The 22,623-nt window shown below is 41.9% G+C and overlaps 3 pseudogenes; 2 read left to right on the forward strand and 1 right to left on the reverse strand.

Moving 5' to 3' along the window:
• The first annotated feature begins 97 nt into the window (after nucleotides 1–97).
• On the forward strand, nucleotides 98–6,854 carry LOC127754226 (probable LRR receptor-like serine/threonine-protein kinase At3g47570; annotated as a pseudogene).
• Nucleotides 6,855–7,755: 901 nt separating this feature from the next.
• On the forward strand, nucleotides 7,756–13,215 carry LOC127754220 (probable LRR receptor-like serine/threonine-protein kinase At3g47570; annotated as a pseudogene).
• A 3,107-nt stretch (nucleotides 13,216–16,322) lies between these two features.
• On the reverse strand, nucleotides 16,323–19,960 carry LOC127754224 (receptor kinase-like protein Xa21; annotated as a pseudogene).
• Nucleotides 19,961–22,623: the final 2,663 nt, after the last annotated feature.

Genomic DNA, 22,623 nt, shown 5'->3' on the forward strand with positions numbered 1-22,623 from the left:
AAAGAACCAGATGCCTGCATGCACAATGGAATGGAGAGCTAAATAAATTAACCTCAAGCTGATTATTCCTGCCGTGCCAATGCATAAGAGCTCAGACATGGCGCTTGGATTGCTAGTATGGATATACATTGTGCTGTTGATTGCTCTGTCCACTGTGAGTGCTGCTTCTCCACCAGGTCCGAGCAAGAGCAACGGCAGCGAAACCGACCTTGCTGCACTGCTGGCTTTCAAAGCGCAACTGAGTGATCCTCTCGGCATCCTTGGCAGCAATTGGACAGTCGGCACGCCATTCTGCCGATGGGTGGGTGTTTCTTGCAGCCACCACCGGCAGCGCGTCACTGCCCTAGATCTGCGGGACACTCCTTTGCTAGGAGAGATCAGCCCTCAACTCGGTAACCTCTCTTTCCTCTCTATCCTCAACCTCACCAACACCGGCCTCACGGGGTCAGTCCCGGATGATATAGGAAGGCTTCATCGCCTCGAGATACTTGAGCTTGGCTATAACACTCTGTCAGGTAGCATCCCAGCTACCATAGGGAACCTCACGAGGCTTCAAGTTCTTGATCTCCAGTTTAACAGTCTATCTGGTCCAATCCCAGCAGATCTGCAGAACCTGCAGAACCTTAGTAGTATTAATCTCCGTAGGAACTACCTCATTGGCTTGATACCAAACAATCTATTCAACAATACACATTTGCTAACTTATCTCAACATTGGTAACAACAGCCTGTCCGGACCAATACCTGGTTGCATCGGCTCCTTGCCAATACTACAGACTCTCGTCCTGCAAGTCAATAATCTCACAGGCCCAGTTCCACCAGCCATCTTTAACATGTCTACGCTGCGTGCTTTAGCTCTTGGCTTGAACGGCTTAACTGGTCCTCTCCCTGGCAACACAATTATTCATAAAACACAATCATATAAGTCCAATTGTTAAGTCTCAACAGTATATCATAAAACGCAATCTATGAAATAAATTATCTATGTTTAAGAGAGTAATGCTGGTGGTAAATCCCACTGCAGGAAAAAAATATTCTTATGTAACATCATATTTGCATATCAAATATTTTTTAAAAAAGAGTAAATTTCACAAAACTACATGTTTTATGGTTCAAGTTGTAGAAAACCACACATATTTTGATACTTGGCACTTAAGTACATATATTTTGGTAGTCTAGTTTCACAAAACCACACTATCAATGAATGGATTCACCCGTGTGATGACGTGGTTATTCCATCTAGGATGATGATGTGGCATATCCTATTAATTTCGTGCGATGGCTGGTAATAGGATGCCACACCCTCGTCCTATGTGAAACAGCCACGTCATCTCGTGGGTGAATCCTTTCATTGATAGTGTGGTTTTGTGAAACTACACTACCAAAATATATGTACTTAAGTGTCAAGTGTCAAAGTGTGTGGTTTTCTGCAACTTGGACCACAAAACGTGTAGTTTTCTGAAATTTACTCTTTAAAAAATAACAGCCAAATGACATGGTATTCACTATTTAGTGCTTAAAAAAAGAATCCAGAGTATTTCAGTCACAAAAATTTCCGAAAAGTTTCTGACCGATTCTGAGTTCCGACGAAAATTGCCCTTATCATTTTCGATTCCGTTTCCGAGAAAATATTTCCGAATTCGTTTACATTTCCGAAAAAATTACGGCTTATAGATTCCGTTTTCGAAAATAGGTCCGGAATCCGGAAAGTTTCTATATTTTCACCCCTATCTCACACGGATTGGGATCCTCTGAAGTAAAATAAGAGGAACATGGTGGCTGACATGAGAGCCCCACCGCTTGCGGTTGCGGGCCCACCTATCAGTGATCACGTTAGTGGGGAGTTCATATTAGAGGATATTAGAGGATCTGCTTCCGTCTTACACTCACGCACAGGCGTGTGACCACCGTGATTGTGAAGATTGCAACCGCTGGCGACCGGCGGACGGCGGACGACATATTTCTGTAACCGAAGGATGTAGTACTCAATTCAGGATACATATAATCTGAACCTGAACATTACTGTCAACACATGTCCATCTATACAGCCAGACAACGGAGATGCATACATTTACCAGAATGCCTAGATTGACTAGTTATTCCCTTGAAAACAGTTTATAATTGATGGCGCCAAATTAAATGGTTGCATGCAAGGCATAATTAATGGAAAGCTGAATAAATCTTAACCCAATCATCCCCTGATATAGTGACATTTTCTTGGTTGGTTGACCTTTTCACCTCTGGCTGCTGGTCGGCAGATTGACACTGCCCAAATTTATACTCCCTCGTTCCCTAAATATTTGACGCCGTTGACTTTTTAAAATATATTTGACCGTTCATCTTATTCAAAAACTTTTATGAAATATGTAAAACTATATGCATACATAAAAGTACATTTAACAATGAATCAAATGGTAGGAAAAAAATTAATAATTGCTTAAATTTTTTGAATAAGATGAACGGTCAAACATGTTTAAAAAAGTTAACGGTGTCAAACATTTAGGGATGGAGGGAGTACAATGTAGGCGAAAAAAATTATAATTGAAGGCACCGGATGGATGCAATCAACAAAACAATGACACGTTCAGTAGATATAGAGAAAAACTGAATAATTCTCATGCCAATCATAAATAATGACATATTGGTTGACTTTTTGCCGGGTCCACCGATTGGCACTGCCCGAATGTATAGAACGATGGAGGGAAAACAGTTCATAATTGAAGGAGCCCAGATGGTTGCATCCACAAAGAATGGAGAACTCCATAAATCTCAGCGCTAATCATCCTCTGAAATAATGTCATGTTCTTGATTGACTTTTTCGCCGGCCGCGGATTGACACCCAAATTTATAGAGCATATGGGAAGTGAAAACATTTTACAATTGAAGGCACCATACCATGTGGTTGCAAGGGCAGGGTAATGTTGAGCGCTGAATACATATCAAGCCAATCATCCGCTAAAATAATGCCATATTCTTGGTTGATTTCTTCACCGCACCAGACCAGCAGATTGATACCAACAAATTTATTGAGCAATGGAGGGAAAACAATTTATAATTGAAGGTGCCAGATGTTTACTTGAGCAGTGGAATAAATCTCAAGCTAATCATCCCCTGAAATTATGGCATCTTCTTGGTTGACTTCATCACCGAGCAACCAGATTGACGCCGACAAGATTGATTAAGCAAGGTAGGGAAAAGAGTTTACAATTGAAGGCGATGACTGCATGCACAGCGGAATGATGTATTGGATAAATATAAGCCAATCATCCCTTGAAATAGCGCCATCTTGTTGGCAATGCATCAGAGCCCAAACATGGCTTTAGGATCTCTAGTATGCTTATCAGCTTTGTTGTTGATCCCCCTGTCCACTGTGTCTGCTGCTTCTTCTCCAGGTCTGACCAAGAGCAGCAACAACGACACTGACCTCACTGCACTTCTGGCTTTCAAAGCGCAGTTCCATGATCCTGACAACATCCTTGCTGGCAACTGGACCCCTGGCACGCCGTTCTGCCAGTGGGTGGGCGTCTCGTGCAGCCGCCATCAGCGGCGTGTCGTTGCCCTGGAGCTGCCGAACGTTCCCCTGCAAGGAGAGCTCAGCTCCCACCTCGGTAACCTATCTTTCCTCTCCGTCCTCAATCTCACCAACACTGGCCTCACAGGCTTGTTGCCAGATGACATAGGAAGGCTGCATCGCCTGGAGCTCCTTGATCTTGGCCACAATGCCATGTTAGGTGGCATCCCAGCCACCATAGGGAACCTCTCCAGGCTTCAGCTACTTAATCTCCAGTTTAACCAGCTATCTGGTCGAATCCCAACAGAGTTGCAGGGCCTGCGTAGCCTTATCAACATAAATATCCAGACGAATTACCTCACTGGCTTGGTACCAAACGACCTATTCAACCATACGCCTTCGTTACGTCGCCTGATCATGGGCAACAATAGCCTGTCAGGACCAATACCAGGTTGCATCGGCTCCTTGCACACGCTTGAGTGGCTTGTCCTACAGCACAATAATCTCACAGGCCCAGTACCACCATCCATCTTCAACATGTCTAGGTTAACTGTTATTGCTCTTGCCTCGAATGGCTTAACTGGCCCTATCCCGGGCAACGCAAGTTTCAGCCTCCCGGCTCTACAACGGATCTACATTAGTATAAACAATTTCACTGGTCAAATTCCAATGGGACTCGCAGCGTGCCCATACCTTGAAACCATTTCCATGCATGACAATCTATTCGATGGTGTTTTGCAATTTGGCTGTCCAAGTTGAGGAATCTCACTGGCCTTACCTTGAGTTGGAATAACTTTGATGCTGGTCCGATCCCTGCAGGACTTAGCAACCTCACCATGCTGACTGCACTAGACCTCAACGGTTGCAACCTAACAGGAGCCATCCCGGTGGATATTGGACAGCTAGACCAACTTTGGGAGTTACAACTTTTAGGGAACCAACTAACAGAACCGATTCCAGCTTCTCTTGGCAACCTGTCTTCATTAGCACGACTGGTATTGAACGAAAACCAGTTGGATGGATCAGTTCCAGCATCAATAGGGAACATTAACTATTTAACAGACTTTATTGTCTCAGAAAATCGTTTACATGGGGATCTCAACTTCCTTTCTACGTTTTCCAACTGTAGAAATCTTTCCTGGATCTATATTGGCATGAATTACTTCACTGGAAGCATCCCAGATTACATTGGGAACCTATCAGGTACACTGCAAGAATTCAGATCACATAGGAACAAGTTAACTGGTCAACTTCCACCTTCCTTTTCGAATTTAACTGGCCTTAGCGTGATAGAACTTTCAGACAACCAACTGCAAGGGGCAATTCCAGAGTCAATCATGGAGATGGAGAATCTCCTTGAGCTTGATCTTAGTGGAAATAGCTTGGTTGGCTCCATTCCATCAAATGCCGGAATGCTAAAGAATGCAGAACATTTATTCCTTCAAGGCAACAAATTCTCTGGCTCCATACCAAAGGGCATCAGCAACCTCACCAAGTTAGAGATCCTAAGGTTATCTAATAACCAATTATCATCCACTTTACCACCCAGCTTATTTCGTCTTGAAAGCCTTATCCAGCTAAATCTGTCTCAAAACTTCTTGAGTGGTGCATTGCCAATTGATATAGGCCAACTGAAGCGAATAAACAGCATGGATCTATCCAGCAACCACTTTCTTGGGAGCCTCCCTGATTCGATTGGGCAACTTCAGATGATAACCATCTTGAACCTATCAACCAATTCAATCGATGGTTCGATTCCAAATTCTTTTGGCAACTTGACAGGCTTGCAAACTTTGGATCTATCTCACAACAGAATGTCGGGTACAATCCCAGAATATCTGGCCAATTTTACCATCCTCACAAGCTTGAAACCTGTCTTTCAACAATCTGCATGGTCAGATACCAGAAGGAGGTGTCTTCACAAACATCATGCTACAATCCTTGGTGGGAAACCCAGGGCTATGTGGTGTTGCCCGTTTAGGATTTTCACTGTGCCAAACCTCTCACAAATCGACAATAAACAGTCGAGAGAAACCGAAAAGAAAGGAAAACAAAACCAATTTGGGCGGCCTGCCTTGGGCCGTCCCGGCAAAAAACCTCTCACAAAAGAAATGGCCAAATGCTAAAATATTTACTCCTCGCTATATTCATATCAGTTGGAGTTGTAGCTTCTTGCCTATATGTAATGATTAGGAAGAAAGTTAAGCATCAAGAGAATCCTGCTGATATGGTTGACACTATAAACCATCAATTACTCTCATATCATGAGCTTGCTCATGCTACTAATGATTTCAGTGATGATAATATGTTGGGCTCTGGAAGCTTTGGAAAAGTTTTTAAGGGTCAGCTGAGCAGCGGTTTGGTGGTTGCCATAAAAGTTATACACCAGCATCTGGAACATGCCCTGAGAAGCTTTGATACTGAGTGCCGTGTTCTTCGAATGGCTCGACATCGCAACCTGATAAAGATACTGAACACATGTTCCAACCTGGACTTCAGAGCACTGGTTCTTCAGTACATGCCCAACGGAAGCTTAGAGGCACTCCTACACTCTGATCAAAGAATGCAATTAGGTTTCCTTGAGAGGTTGGACATTATGCTAGACGTGTCGCTGGCAATGGAATACCTGCACCATGAGCACTGCGAGGTGGTCCTGCACTGTGACTTGAAGCCTAGCAACGTACTATTTGATGATGATATGACAGCGCATGTGTCAGACTTTGGCATTGCAAGGCTGCTGTTAGGTGATGATAACTCCATCATTTCTGCTAGCATGCCAGGAACAGTTGGGTACATGGCACCAGGTAATTAGTCGCATTTGTGCTTGATAAAACCTGTTGATCTTTTATAGAGTAATTATCAAGTGGTGCAACTAATGTTTGGTGACCAATTTTTCTTGAGCAGAGTACGGGGCCCTTGGTAAAGCGTCATGGAAGAGTGTTGCTTGAAGTGTTCACTGCGAAGAGACCAACAGATGCTATGTTTGTGGGAGAACTAAACATCAGGCAGTGGGTTCTTCAGGCATTTCCTGCAAACCTTGTCCATGTCGTAGATGGCCAACTTGTACAGGACACCTCTTCTTCTACCAGTAGCATTGATGCCTTTCTTATGCCAGTGTTTGAGCTGGGCTTGCTCTGCTCGTCTGACTCGCCAGAGCAAAGAATGGTGATGAGTGATGTTGTTGTGACGTTGAAGAAGATTAGGAAGGAGTACGTCAAGTCGATAGCAACTATGGGAAGAGATGAGAACCGAACAGCAGTGTTCCATTGACCCTGCCTGACTGCGTATACGAAAGAACGAATCATCCTCTGCATCCATATTTGCTTCTGCATTAAGAATAACAGAAGAATAGCATCAATTACTCTTTACTTCTTTATGTGTATGGATGAATATGAATAAATCTCTTCTGTTTCTTAGTTAGTTACACAATAGTTAAATTGCGCACATCTGTGATTGATCTGCTGCTACATAAATTTGCACCATGACATGGCAGTAAATGATCTGTTGCATAGATACGCTCATAGGTCACAGGATAGTTTTCCTTATATATTATCTTGTTTACGATTTGCAATGTTTGATTTATAACATTGAAATGGAGAGAACAATGAACACACTGCTTAAACGGAAAATGGAAATATGATTATAGTTCTTATTTAGGACATACAGATGATACCGAAATCAACGAGTACACAACAGTTCAAGAGATAATCTTTAGTAAGAATAAAAACATCATCAACCAATGGGTAGTAGATAGATAAGTGAAGAATCACGCCAATTAGCTACCACGATTAGGATGTGAAGAGACAGGAGATGGTTCAAATCAGCATACGAGTTGTGAAAAGCAGACACGTTTTCATGGAGTTGTTAGAGATCAAATACCTAGAAATCCTTCGTCAGGAACTGAAAACAGCCCAGCATCTCGGGGTTGCTGACTCCGGCGAGCGCGCCGCGTCGAGGAGGTCCTAGATCTTGGCGGCGATTTGCAGCTGGCCGGAGCGAAGAGGGGGATGGGGGGCGCATGACCAGTTTGGTGGAGAGGTGGCGGAAGAGGTGGACTCCTGGGAAGGACAGGGAGGCCGCGCCGGCGTCGGAGAGGCGGCGGCGGCGGCGGCGAACTCCTCTCCGTTTCCGGCGACAAGAACCAACGGCTCAGATTTAACCAATATTAATTTGTGGTACTGAAATTTACAAAACAACACCCTATTTGGATCGCTATGAGTATTAGTATTTGCAAAATGGTCCCTTCTGCCTGCGGGTCTCACACTCACAGGCGCGACCGCTGCGGTGGCCGCCGGCTGCCTCCTCCGGCGGCGCATGAGCATGGAGGATCTGTGCTCCTTGCCCTCCGCGACTACATGGTGGGGCGTCACCCTCCCCTCCGGGCTCCGGCTCGCCTCGTTTTCGTCCGATCCGCCGCGCCCTCGTCTCCCCCATCCCTCACCGCCCCCTCCACGACCCTCGAATCCACTACTGATCTGATTTGAAGGTAATCTTGCTGCTTCTAACTTCCCTTTGCTACATTTTTCTGGTTGCAGTGCAGATTCCCTAGATGATCGATGCTGATACAAGTACAAACATCCTTCTCTCCCGCACTGATTCCCCTTCACAACCGCGCGAAGGTAGCAGGTATTTTCTTTTTTTCCTTTTTTTTTGAAGTGATGATATCTGAATCTTGATTGCTTCTCCTTTGTGGAATTTTGCTATGATGATTCTCTAATGATGCTATACCTGAAAATAAAATTCTTGCAAGTTTAACCAACTGCACAGTCAGGTCCTGACCAATCAAATTATTTTACTTACTTCTACATGACCATTACTTGCAAATTTGCAAGGTTTATGTACATGTTACCTATGATATAGAAAAAAAAACAATGAAATTGGAGAAACGGTTCAGGATGCTGCGTAGTGAACCTGTAGTGATCGATTGCCCTTGCCTATGTACACAAAAGATTTGTTTGTGCACAACACGATTCGTTTGCCATCTGGCGTATTGTGAAATGATCTCCTGACATATCAAAAAAAAAAAAAAACGTGTGTTCTTTTAATGGCCACTGTCTGCTCTTCTTTCCTGAAGTTTTGTACTAGTTGAATGATTGTGATTGATGTGTTCCGTTAACAGAGTTGGATGGTTGTGATTTCTTCATCTGATAGAGTTTCTGGGTTCCCTTGTGTTATTAGCTGCAGTGGGACCCTGTATCTAGCACCAGATCTTTCTCTGCCCTGTCCCAGATATAGCACTTCTGCACCAAAAAATGCAGTTGATGAAAGTTTTTTCTCACAACTACAGAAACCTGATATTTTAGGGGGGCAGCTGTATTTAAAAAAATTAGGCAAATGTAATGTTTTCTCTTTTCTCGGTTCACTCGGATGTACCCAAAGGAGGACCTCTTTGTCCTCTCTTTTCTTTGGAAGTAGAGAAGTTATATGGAAACTGCACAAACGAACAGGCTGTATGTGCATCACCAGCCAAACAACAAACTTACAAAGACTAAGGTCGTCTTTCACCCCCTTCGGAATGGGAAGAAAGTCACATGACTCAAAATTTATTTTCAGTAAGTGCATGCCTGCCTGCCTTCCTGCAATAGTTTTATTCGAAGTAAAAGCCTGCAATAAATTTAATCATTATATATGAGGAAATGGGGTATGAGTTCACCAATTGCCAACTTGGATTTGCATATATAACACGTCGTATAGTTAGTGTTTTATGCACCAAAAGTCTCCCCTTTTTTCCCCTTTGGAATGGGAACAGTAGAGTTGATAAGGATCACTGTTGTTTGCCTCAGGTTGACTGATAGTCAAGGTTTTCCAATATACCAATACAAGCAATCATTTCATTATCAAGCATCATCAAGTTGCTTGTTGTGCTTTCCCTGCACTTGCTCACGGAGTCACACAATGTTGACCAATAGTCAATGTCTTGGACTTGGACGTTGAATGACCCAGTTTCTGGCACGCACGGTGGAATGGAGAGTTAAATAACCCTGTATTGTCTCCAATGCATCACACTCACACACACCCAGGCATGGCGCTTGGATTGTTTCCTTCAGCATAACAATTATTGTCTCGCTGATCGCGTTGTCGACTGTGGCTTCTACTGCCTCTTCAGGTCCGAGCAAGAATGTTAGCAACGGCAGCGACATCGACCTCGCTGCGCTGCTGGCTTTCAAAGCCCAGCTCTCCGATCCTCTCGGCATCCTTGCCGGAAACTGGACCACCGGCACGCCGTTCTGTCGCTGGGTGGGCGTCTGGTGCAGCCGCCGCCGGTATCGTGTCACTGGCCTGGAGCTACCAGGAGTTCCCCTTCAAGGAGAGCTCAGCCCTCACCTCGGTAACCTTTCTTTCCTCTCTGTCCTCAACCTCCCAAACACAAGTCTGACAGGTTCAGTCCCAGATGATATCGGAAGGCTGCGCCGACTCGCAGTCCTCGATCTTGGTCACAATGCCCTGTCAGGAGGTATCCCAGCTACCATAGGGAATCTCACGAGGCTTATGTTTCTTAATCTCGAGTTTAACCAACTATCTGGTCAAATCCCGGTAGAGATGCAAGGCCTGCGTAGTCTTGGCAACATAAATCTCCGTAGGAATGACCTCACTGGAACAATTCCAGACAAACTGTTCAACAACACACCTTCACTAACTTCAACATTGCCAACAACAGCTTATCAGGAGCAATACCAGGTTGCATCGGTTCCTTGCCGATGCTCCAGATCTTTGTCCTACAGAAAAATAATCTCACTGGGACGGTGCCACCGGCCATCTTCAACATTTCTACGCTTCGTGTAATTGCTCTTAACGAGAACAGCTTAACTGGCACTATCCCGCAACGAAAGTTTCAGACTCCCGGTTCTGCAGTGGTTCACCCTCACTTTTAACAGTTTCACTGGTCAAGTCCCGCTAGGACTCGCAGCATGTCCGTACCTCCAACTTCTTTCCCTACGTGAAAATCAGTTTGAGGATATTTTTCCATCATGGCTGGGTAAGTTGACTAATCTCAATACCATCTCCTTGGGTTGGAATTACTTTGATGCTGCTCCAATCCCCACTGCACTTAGCAACCTCACCATGCTAAATACCCTAGAGCTTGCAAGGTGCAACTTAACAGGAGCCATCCCGCAGGATATTGCACAGCTGACCAAACTTTCATATTTGCGTCTTTCAACGAATCAGCTGACAGGCCCAATTCCTGCTTCTCTAGGTAACCTGTCTTCACTGGCATACCTGATATTGGACGAGAACATGTTGGACGGATCTGTACCAGCAACAGTTGCTAACATGAACTCGTTAACGGTAGTTTTTATTTCAGAAAACCGCCTACAAGGGGAATTTTTCAACTTCCTTTCTATGTTTTCCAACTGCAGATATCTTTCCTTACTTTATATTGGCTCGAATTATTTCACTGGAAGACTCCCAAACTACATTGGGAACCTATCTAGTACGCTGCAAGAATTCAGCGCATATGGAAACAGGTTAGCCGGTGAACTTCCTGCTACTATTTCGAATCTAACTAATATCGAGGTGCTAGACCTTTCAGAGAACCAACTGCATGGTACAATTCCAGAATCAATCACGGAGATGGAGAATCTCCATGTGCTAGATCTCAGTGGAAATAGCTTGGCTGGCTCCATCCCAACAAACATCGTGATGCTTAAGAATCTTCTAAATTTATTCCTCCAAAGCAACGAATTCTCTAGCTCCATACCAAAGGACATTGGCAATCTCACCAAGTTAGAGCACCTAATATTGTCTTATAACCAATTATCATCAACTGTGCCACCAGGCTTATTTCATCTTGATAGCCTCATCAAACTGGATCTGTCTCAAAACTTCCTCAGTGGTGCATTGCCGGTTGATATAGGCTATTTGAAGCAAATTAACATCATGGATCTCTCTGCCAACCGCTTTTCTGGCAGCATCCCAGATTCAATAGGAGAACTTCAGATTTTATCGTACCTGAATCTATCCGTTAATGAATTCCATGATTCCATTCCAGACTCTTTTGGTAACCTAGCTACCTTGCAAACTTTGGATATATCCCACAACAGTATTTTTGGCACCATCCCAAAGTACTTGGCGAATTTTACGACCCTTGTTAGCTTGAACCTATCTTTCAATAAACTACATGGTCAAATACCGGAAGGAGGTGTCTTTGCAAACATCACTTTACAATACTTGGTGGGGAACTCAGGGCTATGTGGTGCTGCCCGTTTAGGATTCCCACCATGCCAAACCACCTCCCCCAAGAGAAATGGTCACATGCTAAAATACTTGCTACCTACTATAATCATTGTAGTTGGAGTTGTAGCTTGTTGCCTGTATGTAATGATTAGAAAGAAAGCTAACCATCAAAATATTTTTGCTGGTATGGCTGACCTTATCAGCCATGAATTGCTCTCCTATCATGAGCTTCTTCGTGCAACCGATGATTTCAGTGATGATAACATGTTGGGCTTCGGAAGCTTTGGAAAAGTTTTTAGGGGACAATTGAGCAACGGTATGGTGGTTGCCATAAAAGTTATACACCAGCATCTGGAACATGCCATGAGAAGCTTTGACACCGAGTGTCACGTGCTCCGAATGGCTCGACATCGCAACTTGATAAAGATTCTGAACACTTGTTCCAACCTGTACTTCAGAGCACTGGTACTTCAGTACATGCCCAAGGGTAGCTTAGAAGCACTCCTGCACTCAGATCAAGGAAAGCAATTAGGCTTTCTCGAGAGGTTGGATATTATGCTAGATGTGTCAATGGCAATGGAATACCTGCATCATGAGCACTATGAGGTGGTCTTACACTGCGATTTGAAGCCTAGCAACGTACTATTTGACGATGATATGACGGCACATGTGGCAGACTTTGGTATTGCAAGGTTGTTGTTAGGTGATGACAACTCCATGATCTCAGCTAGCATGCCAGGAACAGTTGGGTACATGGCACCAGGTACTTAATAGTTTTTCTTGTCTTTCTCAAACATTGCCCGATCTTTTATTATTATTGAGTAGATAGGGTGCAACTAATTTTTGGTGTCTAATTTTTCTTGAGCAGAGTATGGGACTCTAGGAAAAGCGTCACGGAAGAGTGATGTGTTCAGTTACGGCATCATGCTGCTTGAAGTGTTCACTGCGAAGAGACCCACAGATGCTATGTTTGTGGGAGAACTGAACATCAGGCAGTGGGTTCAACAGGCGTTTCCTGCAGAGCTTGTCCATGTGGTGGATTGCCAACTTCTACAGGATGGCTCTTCTTCTTCTTCAAGCAACATGCATGGCTTCCTTGTGCCAGTGTTCGAGCTGGGCTTGCTCTGCTCAGCTGACTCCCCCGAGCAAAGGATGGCGATGAGCGATGTGGTCGTGACACTGAAGAAGATTAGAAAGGACTATGTCAAATTGATGGCAACCACAGGGAGCGTTGTGCAGCAGTGATTCATCGCTCTCTCGTGGTATATGAGCGAATGAAATATATATCCTTTGCATCCTTTTCTTCTTCTGCATTAGGAATAGCATCAGTGATCAATTACCCTTTGCTTCTATTTGTGTACGATTGAATTGAATATATCTATGGTGCTTCAGGTTCAGCAACAATTTATAGTTGGTGTAAAAATGTGATTGAACTGCTGGTCAATAAATTTGCATCATGAAAATGAGAGTAGATGATGTGCTGCTTGTATTTTCTTATTTCTGGCTGAAAGGAAAAAAAAAAGGAATATTCTGACCTGAAAAAGGAATGAGGTTTGCATGTAAACATTGGGCCTTTGTCGTGGGCTTCACTGGTAGCTTGACATGCTTCATACCCCCATGGGCTTATGTTTATAATGGGCTTTTGCTTCATACCCCATGGGTACATTAAGGCCTGTTTGAACACTGGAATATTTTGAGCTGGTAGAGATGGACACTAAACGACGACATAGGTAAAATGATATAGAAATTAAAAAAATTAATTGAAACGATATAGTCTTGCAATAAATTTGAGAAACGGTCATTAATGAAACCTCACACACGTCATTAATGCATAATAATGGAGGTAATTTACTAATGAATCATCCAAGATTTGCTCATGTGACTCTATATAAACAGCTGCAAAATGAAGCTAGGGGGCAGGTAGTAGTCAGCATATGCAGTAGCTTCCTTGTCAAAAAGATCTCCTCTCATCTCATCTCATTATGGCGCAACTTCTCAACAAGAAGGCTGCAGTGTTCTTGTTCACATCTCTTATGGTGATGGCCACCGTAATTTTCACATCCTGTCATACTACACAAGGTATATATACCTCTCGAATTAATTTCTCATCACATCCATATACAAAAACAGTTTAATTTGTTCTCTGTTGCATAAAATGATTAGTGATCAATGAAGCTTGAATAATCTGATATATAGCCTGACAAGTATATATGCATTTTACATTTTCTGTATGAACTATTTCGGCTCTCTGTAAAAGCCGGGGTCATTAACAATATAATGATTTTTCCTCTAAAAATATGTATTTTACATGTGTATATATATAGTTGGATATGGAGAAATGGATTCGTGCATGGTCCAAGTAAATTGCGATATGAACAAGTGCATGAGTGACTGCCAAATCAAGGGGTTCAACGGAGGCCTGTGCGACGGCGAGTCGAACGACCACTGCTGCTGTACAGATGAGGCCCGCACAAATAATAGATTTCTCTTGTCCAAATCAACAACGACGGTTGTATAATCAACGGCAATCTTATTATTGATTGATGAAGCAGAGATTCGATAATAAACATGCAGTTGATGCTTAATTGTACCAATTCACTCAGTAGCAAAAATTAATTAATGATGATGAGGTTGGCATGCCTTGGCTCCTCTAGTGTTGACCCATGTATGAAAAGGCAAAACTTAGCAATGAGTTGGTTTCACTTGGAAAAAGTATACTTCGACTCCCTCAACTATCGCCCGAGTATGATTCATGACCTCCAACCACAAAACCAGGTATATTGACTCTTCCAACTATCAAAACCGGTGCAAATAATGTCCCTCGGTGGTCTTAAAGGTGGTTTTGGCTGACGTGGCGCCCACGTGGTAGTCTTGACCGAGTCTTTGTCCTACGTGGCGCTTACGTGGCATTAGAATAAAAACAAAATTAAAAAATACGTGGGACCCATATATCATTCACACAAAAGAAAAGTATTGTGTGGGACCCACATGTCATCCTCCCTCTCCTTCCCTTCTTCCTCCCCTCTCTTTCCCTTATCTCTCTCTCCCCCCGGCCTTTCTCTTGGCCAGAGCGGCAGCTGGACGGCAATGGGGAGTGGCGGCGGCGGTCGGAAGCGGCGGTGGTGGGGGGGGCATCGGAAGAGATTAACGGATTCCTGCGGGATGTTGGCCTTGCCGTAGGCGGCGATGAAGCCAGCCGCCGCCCCCACCACCACCGGCACCGCCGCCGCCACCGCTCCCCACCGTCTCGTCCCGACCATGGCCACTGCTCCTTCGTGCCGCCCCCGCCGCCGCGCTAGCCAACCGCCATCCCCACCGCCTTGTTCCTACCGCGGCCGCCGCTCCTGCCCCCGCCGCCACGCTAGCCAGCCGCCGTCCCCACCGCCACAGGCACCGCCGCCGCCGCCGCTCCCCACCGCCTCATCCCGACCACAGCCGCTGCTCCTTCGTGCCGGCCCTGCCACCACGCTAGCCAGCCGCCGTCCCCACCGCCACTGGCACCGCCGCTCCCCGCCGCCTCGTCCCTATCGGCCACTGCCATCGCCGCTGCTTTTGAGGGAGAGAGAGATAAGGGAGAGAGCGAGGATGACATGTGGGTCCCACTTTTGTGTGTGAATGACATATGGGTCCCACATATTTTTTTATTTTTATTTTTATTCTAATACCACGTAAGCGCCACGTAGGACAAAGGCTCGGTCAAGACTGCCACATGGGCGCCACGTCAGCTAAAACCACCTCCAAAACCAGCGAGGGATATTGTTTACACCGGTTTTGATAGTTAAAGGAGTCGATATACCCGATTTTATGGTTGGAGGTCATGAATCATACTCGGGCGATAGTTGAGGGAGTCAAAGTATACTTTTTCCGACTTAAAACATGCGTGTTTAAAACGACATGCTCTGTGACCGAGGGAGTACTGAGTTTAAGGTGGTGTTAATTTGGATCTAGAGACTAAAGTTTAGTCGTTGTCACATCGGATATTTAGATACTAATTTGGAGTATTAAACATAGATTACTTAAAAAACTAATTACACAGATAGAGACTAATTTGTGAGACAAATCTATTAAAACTAATTAATCCATGATTAGCACATATTTACTGTACCACTACCTTGTCAAATCATGGCCTAATTAGGCTTAATAGATTCGTCTCACAAATTAGCCTCTATCTGTGTAATTAGTTTTGTAAGTAGTCTATGTTTAATACTTTAAATTAGTGTTGAAACATCCAATATGATATGGACTAAAATTTACTCCCTAGATCCAAACGCCACCTAAGTTAAGATAACAAATCAATATTACTAGGAGAAGTACTGATGCAAGTGGGACGAACAAACGGTTTTTTTATTCAACTTCTAGTTTTTTTTATATGCTTACTGTCATGCATATCATATCATTATATGTGTATTTTAAAATACTTTCATGTTATACTAATTTTTTAGTTATTGACAACATTAAAAAGAAATTAGATCAAAGTATAGTTTTCGAAAAAAAACTACGATGCTCTTTACTTGTACTTGTAGTAGAAAGTAATCTTGTTTCACATTCGAAAAAAACTCAGGACTCCATCGTTTCGAATAAGTTAAAAACGGAAAATAATTTGTAAATTAAAACTTTTATATATGTGTTCACAGAGATCTAAAAGTAAAGGCTGAAAAATAAACTACGATGAAAAAACTTCAAAATCAACTCTAAATTTAAGTTAAAAATCCAGTTCTACCCTTCCACCTGCTCAATTCATGCGGACGGAGAAGAGGTACCATCACACAGGATTTACGGTACCTCACGATACTGACGATTTTCAGCCATTAGATCTGTCCCAATGGACGTATTTGGTACCGCCTCCACCTGCTGGATAGTAAAAATTCTCTTCATTTATATGTCGATACAGTACTTTAGGCTCGAATGAGTCTTACTTGAGAATAATTGTGGCTAGTAGCTAGTGAGATAGTGTCCGCATATAATAGAACAAAATGCGCAAATGCTAATTTTATATTGCTCCAGTAAAAGTGAAATAATCCTTCCTGATGCTCTTGAGCTTCACGACCACATCATTTATTTCCATCCGTTCTGCAGGTGAGCTACTGCAACACATCAAGCCAAGCTCGAAAATTGGCAAAAGAAGGCCTTCATTTGGCCAGGTAGCAGAACGCGGCAAGGAGGTAGCATTGTTCTGACGAACACCTTGTTCTATTAATGTTTCAGCCTGTAGAAGCCTACCATCCACAATATCTGCGAGCCTGGCTGGAAATGCTTCAGAAACCCACTTCCTAAGGCTCATGTCACCAACAAACATGGCATCCGTAGGCCTTTTCCCAGTGAAGACTTCGAGCAACATGATCCCATAGCTGAACACATCGCTCTTTCGTGATGCTTTTCCCATAAATGCATATTCTGTTCAACGAATGATTTTTCAAAGAAAGAAAGAAATAAACTAAATTAAGTCTGTTACATAACTCAAATGCGCAAGGTAAAACAAAATTCTCATGAATAGTAAGTGCAAGTACCTGGAGCCATGTATCCTATTGTCCCTGGCATGCTGGGAGTTGTCATCACCTAACAGTAATTTTGCAATGCTAAAGTCCGCCACATGTGCCGTGATTTCCTGATCAAACAACACATTGCTAGGCTTGAGGTCACAATGCAAAATAACCTCAGAATGATGATAGTGAAGGTGCTCCATTGCCATTGACACGTCAAGCATAATGTCAAGTCTCTTCAGAAATCCTAATGGTGGGTGGTCTTCCTTGTGCAGGTATGTCTTCAAGGTGCCATTGGGCATGTACTGAAGCAGCAGTGCTTTGAAGTCTATGTTGGAGCATATGTTTAGTATCCTTATCAAGTTGCGATGCCGAACCATGCGTAGAACCTGGCACTCAACATCAAAGCTTCTCATGGCTTGTTCCTCTTGCATGTTTAGAACTTTAACCACAACCACCATTCCATCATCCAAATGACCCTTGAAAACCTTGCCAAAACTTCCAGCTCCCAACATATTATCCTCATTGAAACTTTCCGTGGCACGAACAATCTCTTGATATGATACTAACCTATAAGAAGTAGGTGTAGTAATATCTAGCTTCTTTTTAATCTTCTTTCTAGTCAGTTGGTATTTCGCCTTTTAGCTTATTAGAAGAGAGGTTCAGTTTAGTGAGGTAGGTAAAGTTTGCTAAGTACTTAGGTATAGTGCCTGATAGATTGTTATAAGAAAGGTCCAATACTTCTAAGCTGGTCAGATGGCTAATAGAGTTTGGGATTGAATCTGTGAATGAATTGTGAGACAGGTTTAGGTAGGCTAACATCTGATGGTATCCAAATGAATTTGGGAGCTGACCAACTAATAAATTGTCTGAAGTATCTAGGGCATACATATCTTGGATGTGGCTGAGATCAGATGGTAATGTACCATTGAGGTTATTATTGGACAGAAAGAGCTGCACGATACCAAGATAAAATAAACTTGTTGGGATAGTCGATGACAACTTGTTATCAGATAGAGAAATGTATTGTAGCATGGTGAGATTACCAATGCTATCAGGTATGGAACCTGAGAGCTTATTATCGAACAGGTACAACCATACCAATCTTGTCATACCAATCTCTTCAGGGATAGGGCCAGATATGCTATTCGTGGAGAGATCAAGCTCCTGCAGATTCTCCAACTTCATGAGGGAAACTGGTATGGAATCACTGAGTTGGTTGCTTGACAAAGCTAACACACGCAGATTACTAAGGTTTGATAGAGTAGCTGGAAGGCCACCAGTCAAGTGGTTGTCGTCTCCTCTGATTTCTAAGAGTTCAGTTGAGAGGTTTCCAACATAGTTTGGGAGAGACCCGGTGAAAGAGTTCTGTGATATGAAGAGGTACTGAAGTTGGCGACAGTTGCAAAGGCTAGACAGGAAGTTGAGATCCCCTTGGAGGTGATTACCTCCAATTTCAATATCTGTGAGAGGCCTGATGCTTCCAAGCGTTGATGGTACAGGCCCTGTCAGCTGGTTATATGCCAATCCCAAGAATGACAATCCAGATATGTTTCCAATAAAAGCTGGAACAGGGCCGTTGAGCTGATTGTGTGAAAGATGCAAACATGTCAGTTTTGTTAGTGTTGCCAGCTCCATCGGAATGTGACCGCTTAGGTTGCAGTATGCGAGGATAAGTGTATCGAGCTTGGTGAGATTTCTGACCAGACCAGGGATCGTACCAACAAGCTCATTGCCGGCTAGAGAGAGGAAAGTGAGACGTGACAAATTGGCCAGCCATCGCGGCACTATGTCTGAAAAAAGGTTTTCCGCTAGAGAAATTGCCTCAAGATTCTGGCATGAAGCAAGCCCTGACGGGATTAGTCCTGTGAAATTATTCGTGTCTAGTTCTATGTCCTGCAACATAGGGAGATTAAAGCTCCGGTTAGTAGGTATAGGCCCCGTCAGATTGTTATCCGGGACACCTATGACTTCAAGGCTAGACACGTTGAAAATGGCAGGAGGGACTGGACCAGAGAGCTGATTGTCTGACAACCAAAGAACTCGAAGCATGGGCAAGGAGCCAACACAGTCTGGTATGGACCCTGATAAACTATTGTACCCCAAGTATATGTGAGTTAAAGAAGGTGTAGCGTTGAATAAATACTCTGGTATCGGACCACCTAGGTAATTGCTCGTCAGAACCATTTGCCTAAGGCTATGAAAATTTTGCAGCTCCACTGGTATGTTCCCTGAGATGTGGTTGTAACCTAGACTAAGAATCTCAAGCCTCGTCAGGTTCCCTAGTGCAGAGGGAATAGTATCGGATAAGGCGTTGTTGGCAAGATCAAGAATCTTGAGACGACGCAGCCTCCCAAGATGAGGTGGGATGGGACCAGTGAGGTTTAAGCCGGTGAGGCTGAGAACACCAAGGAAAGAGAGGTTACCAAGGTGAGGCGTGAGCTCTCCTTGGAGAGGAACGTCCCGGAGGCGCAATCCGACGACCACCCGCGGCCGCCGCCGGCTGCACGACACGCCGACCCAGCGGCACATGGACACCTTGGTTGTCCAGTTGCTGGCAAGGACTCCGAGAGGATCGGAGAGCCGCGCTTTGAAAGCCAGCAGAGCGGACAGGTCGTCGCCGGTGCCATTGCTGCTGCTTCCAACGCCGTGCAGGCGGGAAGTAGAATCAACCAGTAGTACTGTCAATTGGAGTACAAGCATGAGCATACGAATGCTGTTGCGTGGAAGTAACAGCCAGGCCATAGAAGCACTACGCAGAAGCGTTCCTGGTATATAAGCGTTGAGGAACAACCTATATATAACTTGGAAGATAGGGCGCATTCGCGCGGGTATTTATCGTAGATTGCGTTTGAAAAAACTTATATAGCCGGAATATCAACCGGATGACACTGCCATATTTCAAAAGAAATATTTCTCAATAAATTTTCTTCATCAGCATTGCTTAGGTATTTTTTTCAAACTATTTGTTAGCTTTCAAAACATATAATATTTAATAAATCCCTATAAATAATTATATATGATTTCTTCAGTATAGATTTAGATTTAGTTTGTTTATAAAACATGTCTAACTTAAAATTAAAGTGTTTTGTCTTGTTTAATTCAATGTTTAGTGGCTTTTCTTTAACAAATCCTAAATAACTATTATCATTAATAAATATGTTTTATTTGTAGCATCAAGTTAGTCATCCTTTTAGTTGGTTTAGATTGACACAAGTTTGTTACATACTTACATATAAATTAACAAAGACATGTCGTAGATCTCGCTTCCTTGTGATATGCGTGATATATACTATTTTTTTAAAGAAAGACATATATAATTAACATGAGTCCAAAAGTTTAAATTAGATAGTAACAAATATAACTTTTAAATTTCCCATAATATATTTTGTTGTGACAAAGGAAGCTTTTATTAATATCAGATGATTACATCAAGTTGATGGAACCATACTAAGAAAACTCTCGGCCTCTGCATAACTAGGATACACACAGCTAAAACACACACACCCGCAAAAGAGTTTATAACAAGAGAAGAAAAACAGTAAAATTTAGGGAGCACCAATCTTTAGGCTAGACCGCCACCCATATCCTGGGGTAAAACACTCCCAAGATATATTAGTTAGAAAACAAAAGTTATGCCAAAAAGTAAGCAACTATAACATCTAAATTATATGGCTAGTATTTGGTCCGTTTATGTCTTTAGATCTATTTTACATTTAAAGAGCCATATTCACTATAATTAACTTTTCATATGTCACTTTTGGGGTTATATTTTTTGACTTTTGCGTGACATTCAAACAATTATGAAATTATGAAAAAACGTTATAGATTTTATCTTTGTATATAATTGCACAATAATTAAATTAGATTTATAACAATATAAGTAAAATGATAAAAGGACTGAATTGAACTATTTGGAGAAAATCTAATAAGTTTGTGAAAAAAAATAGTTCGTATTCTTTACTAAAATTGGACAAACCATTGCATGTTCCATTTTTATAATTATTTTTAAATGCTTATATATTAATGGCCTTATATCTATCATATACCATAGCACTATGAATTTCTTCACATATTATTGCATATATATGGAGCCACTTAGTAGTATATAGTTGGTTATAAAACATGTCTAACTTAAAATTTAGGTGTTTTGTCTTGTTTAATTCAATGTTTAGTGGTTTTTTTTAACAAATCCTAAATAACTATTATCATTAATAAATATGTTTTATTCGTAGCATCAACTTAGTCATCCTTTTAGTTGGTTCAGATTGACGCAAGTTTGTTACACAGTTGCATATAAATTAACAAAGACATGTTCTAGATCTCGCTTCCTTGTGATATGCGTGATATATACTAACTTTTTTTTAAAGAAAGAAATAATTAACATGAGTCCTAAAGTTTAAATTTAATAGTAACAAATATAACTTTTTGACCAACTATATACTACTAAGTGGCTCCTTATATATGCAATAATATGTGAAGAAATTCATAGTGCTATGGTATATGATAGATATAAGGCCATTAATATCTAAGCATTTAAAAATAATTATGAAAATGGAACATGCAATGGTTTGTCCAATTTTAGTAAATAATAAGAACTATTTTTTTCACAAACTTATTAGATTTTTTCCAAATAGTTCAATTCAGTCCTTTTATCATTTTACTTATATTGTTATAAATCTAATTTAATTATTGTACAATTATATACAACGATAAAATCTATATCTTTTTTTTCATAATTTCATAATTGTTTGAATGTCACGCAAAAGTCAAAAAATAGAACCCCAAAGTGACATGAAAAGTTAATTATAGTGAATATGGCTTTTTAAATGTAAAATAATCTAAAGACATAAATGGATCAAATATTAGCCATATAATTTAGATGTTATAGTCACTTACTTTTTGGCATAACTTTTGTTTTCTAACTACTATATTTTGGGAGTGTTTTATCCAAGGATATGGGTGACGGTCTAGCCTAAAGATTGGTGCTCTCTAAATTTTACTGCTTTTCTTATGTTGTTACAAACTCTTTTGTGGGCATGTGTGTTTTAGCTGTGGTCATCCTAGTTATGGAGAGGCCGAGAGCTTTCTTAGTATGGTTCAATCAACTTGATGTAATCGTCTGATATTAATAAAAGCTTCCTTTATCACAACAAAATATATTATGGGAAATTATGATTATATATCTAATTTAAATTACGAAGTTACATACAGTGATAAAATATATGGTATTATTATTATTATTATTTCAGACTTTTTATAATTACTTGTATGGCACGCAAAAGTTGAAAAATATAACCCAAAATAACATTTATGTGAAAGTTGAATTATAGTGCAATTTGTTCTTCAACTATAAATTTAATCATAAACAATTTAAAGATATAAGCGGATCAAAAAAAATTGTTATATGATTTATATGTTATAAAACAAACTTTTCAAACTAATAAATCATGAAAAT

Source organism: Oryza glaberrima, chromosome 11 (genome assembly GCF_000147395.1).
Source record: "Oryza glaberrima chromosome 11, OglaRS2, whole genome shotgun sequence".
Classification (NCBI taxonomy): domain Eukaryota; kingdom Viridiplantae; phylum Streptophyta; class Magnoliopsida; order Poales; family Poaceae; genus Oryza; species Oryza glaberrima.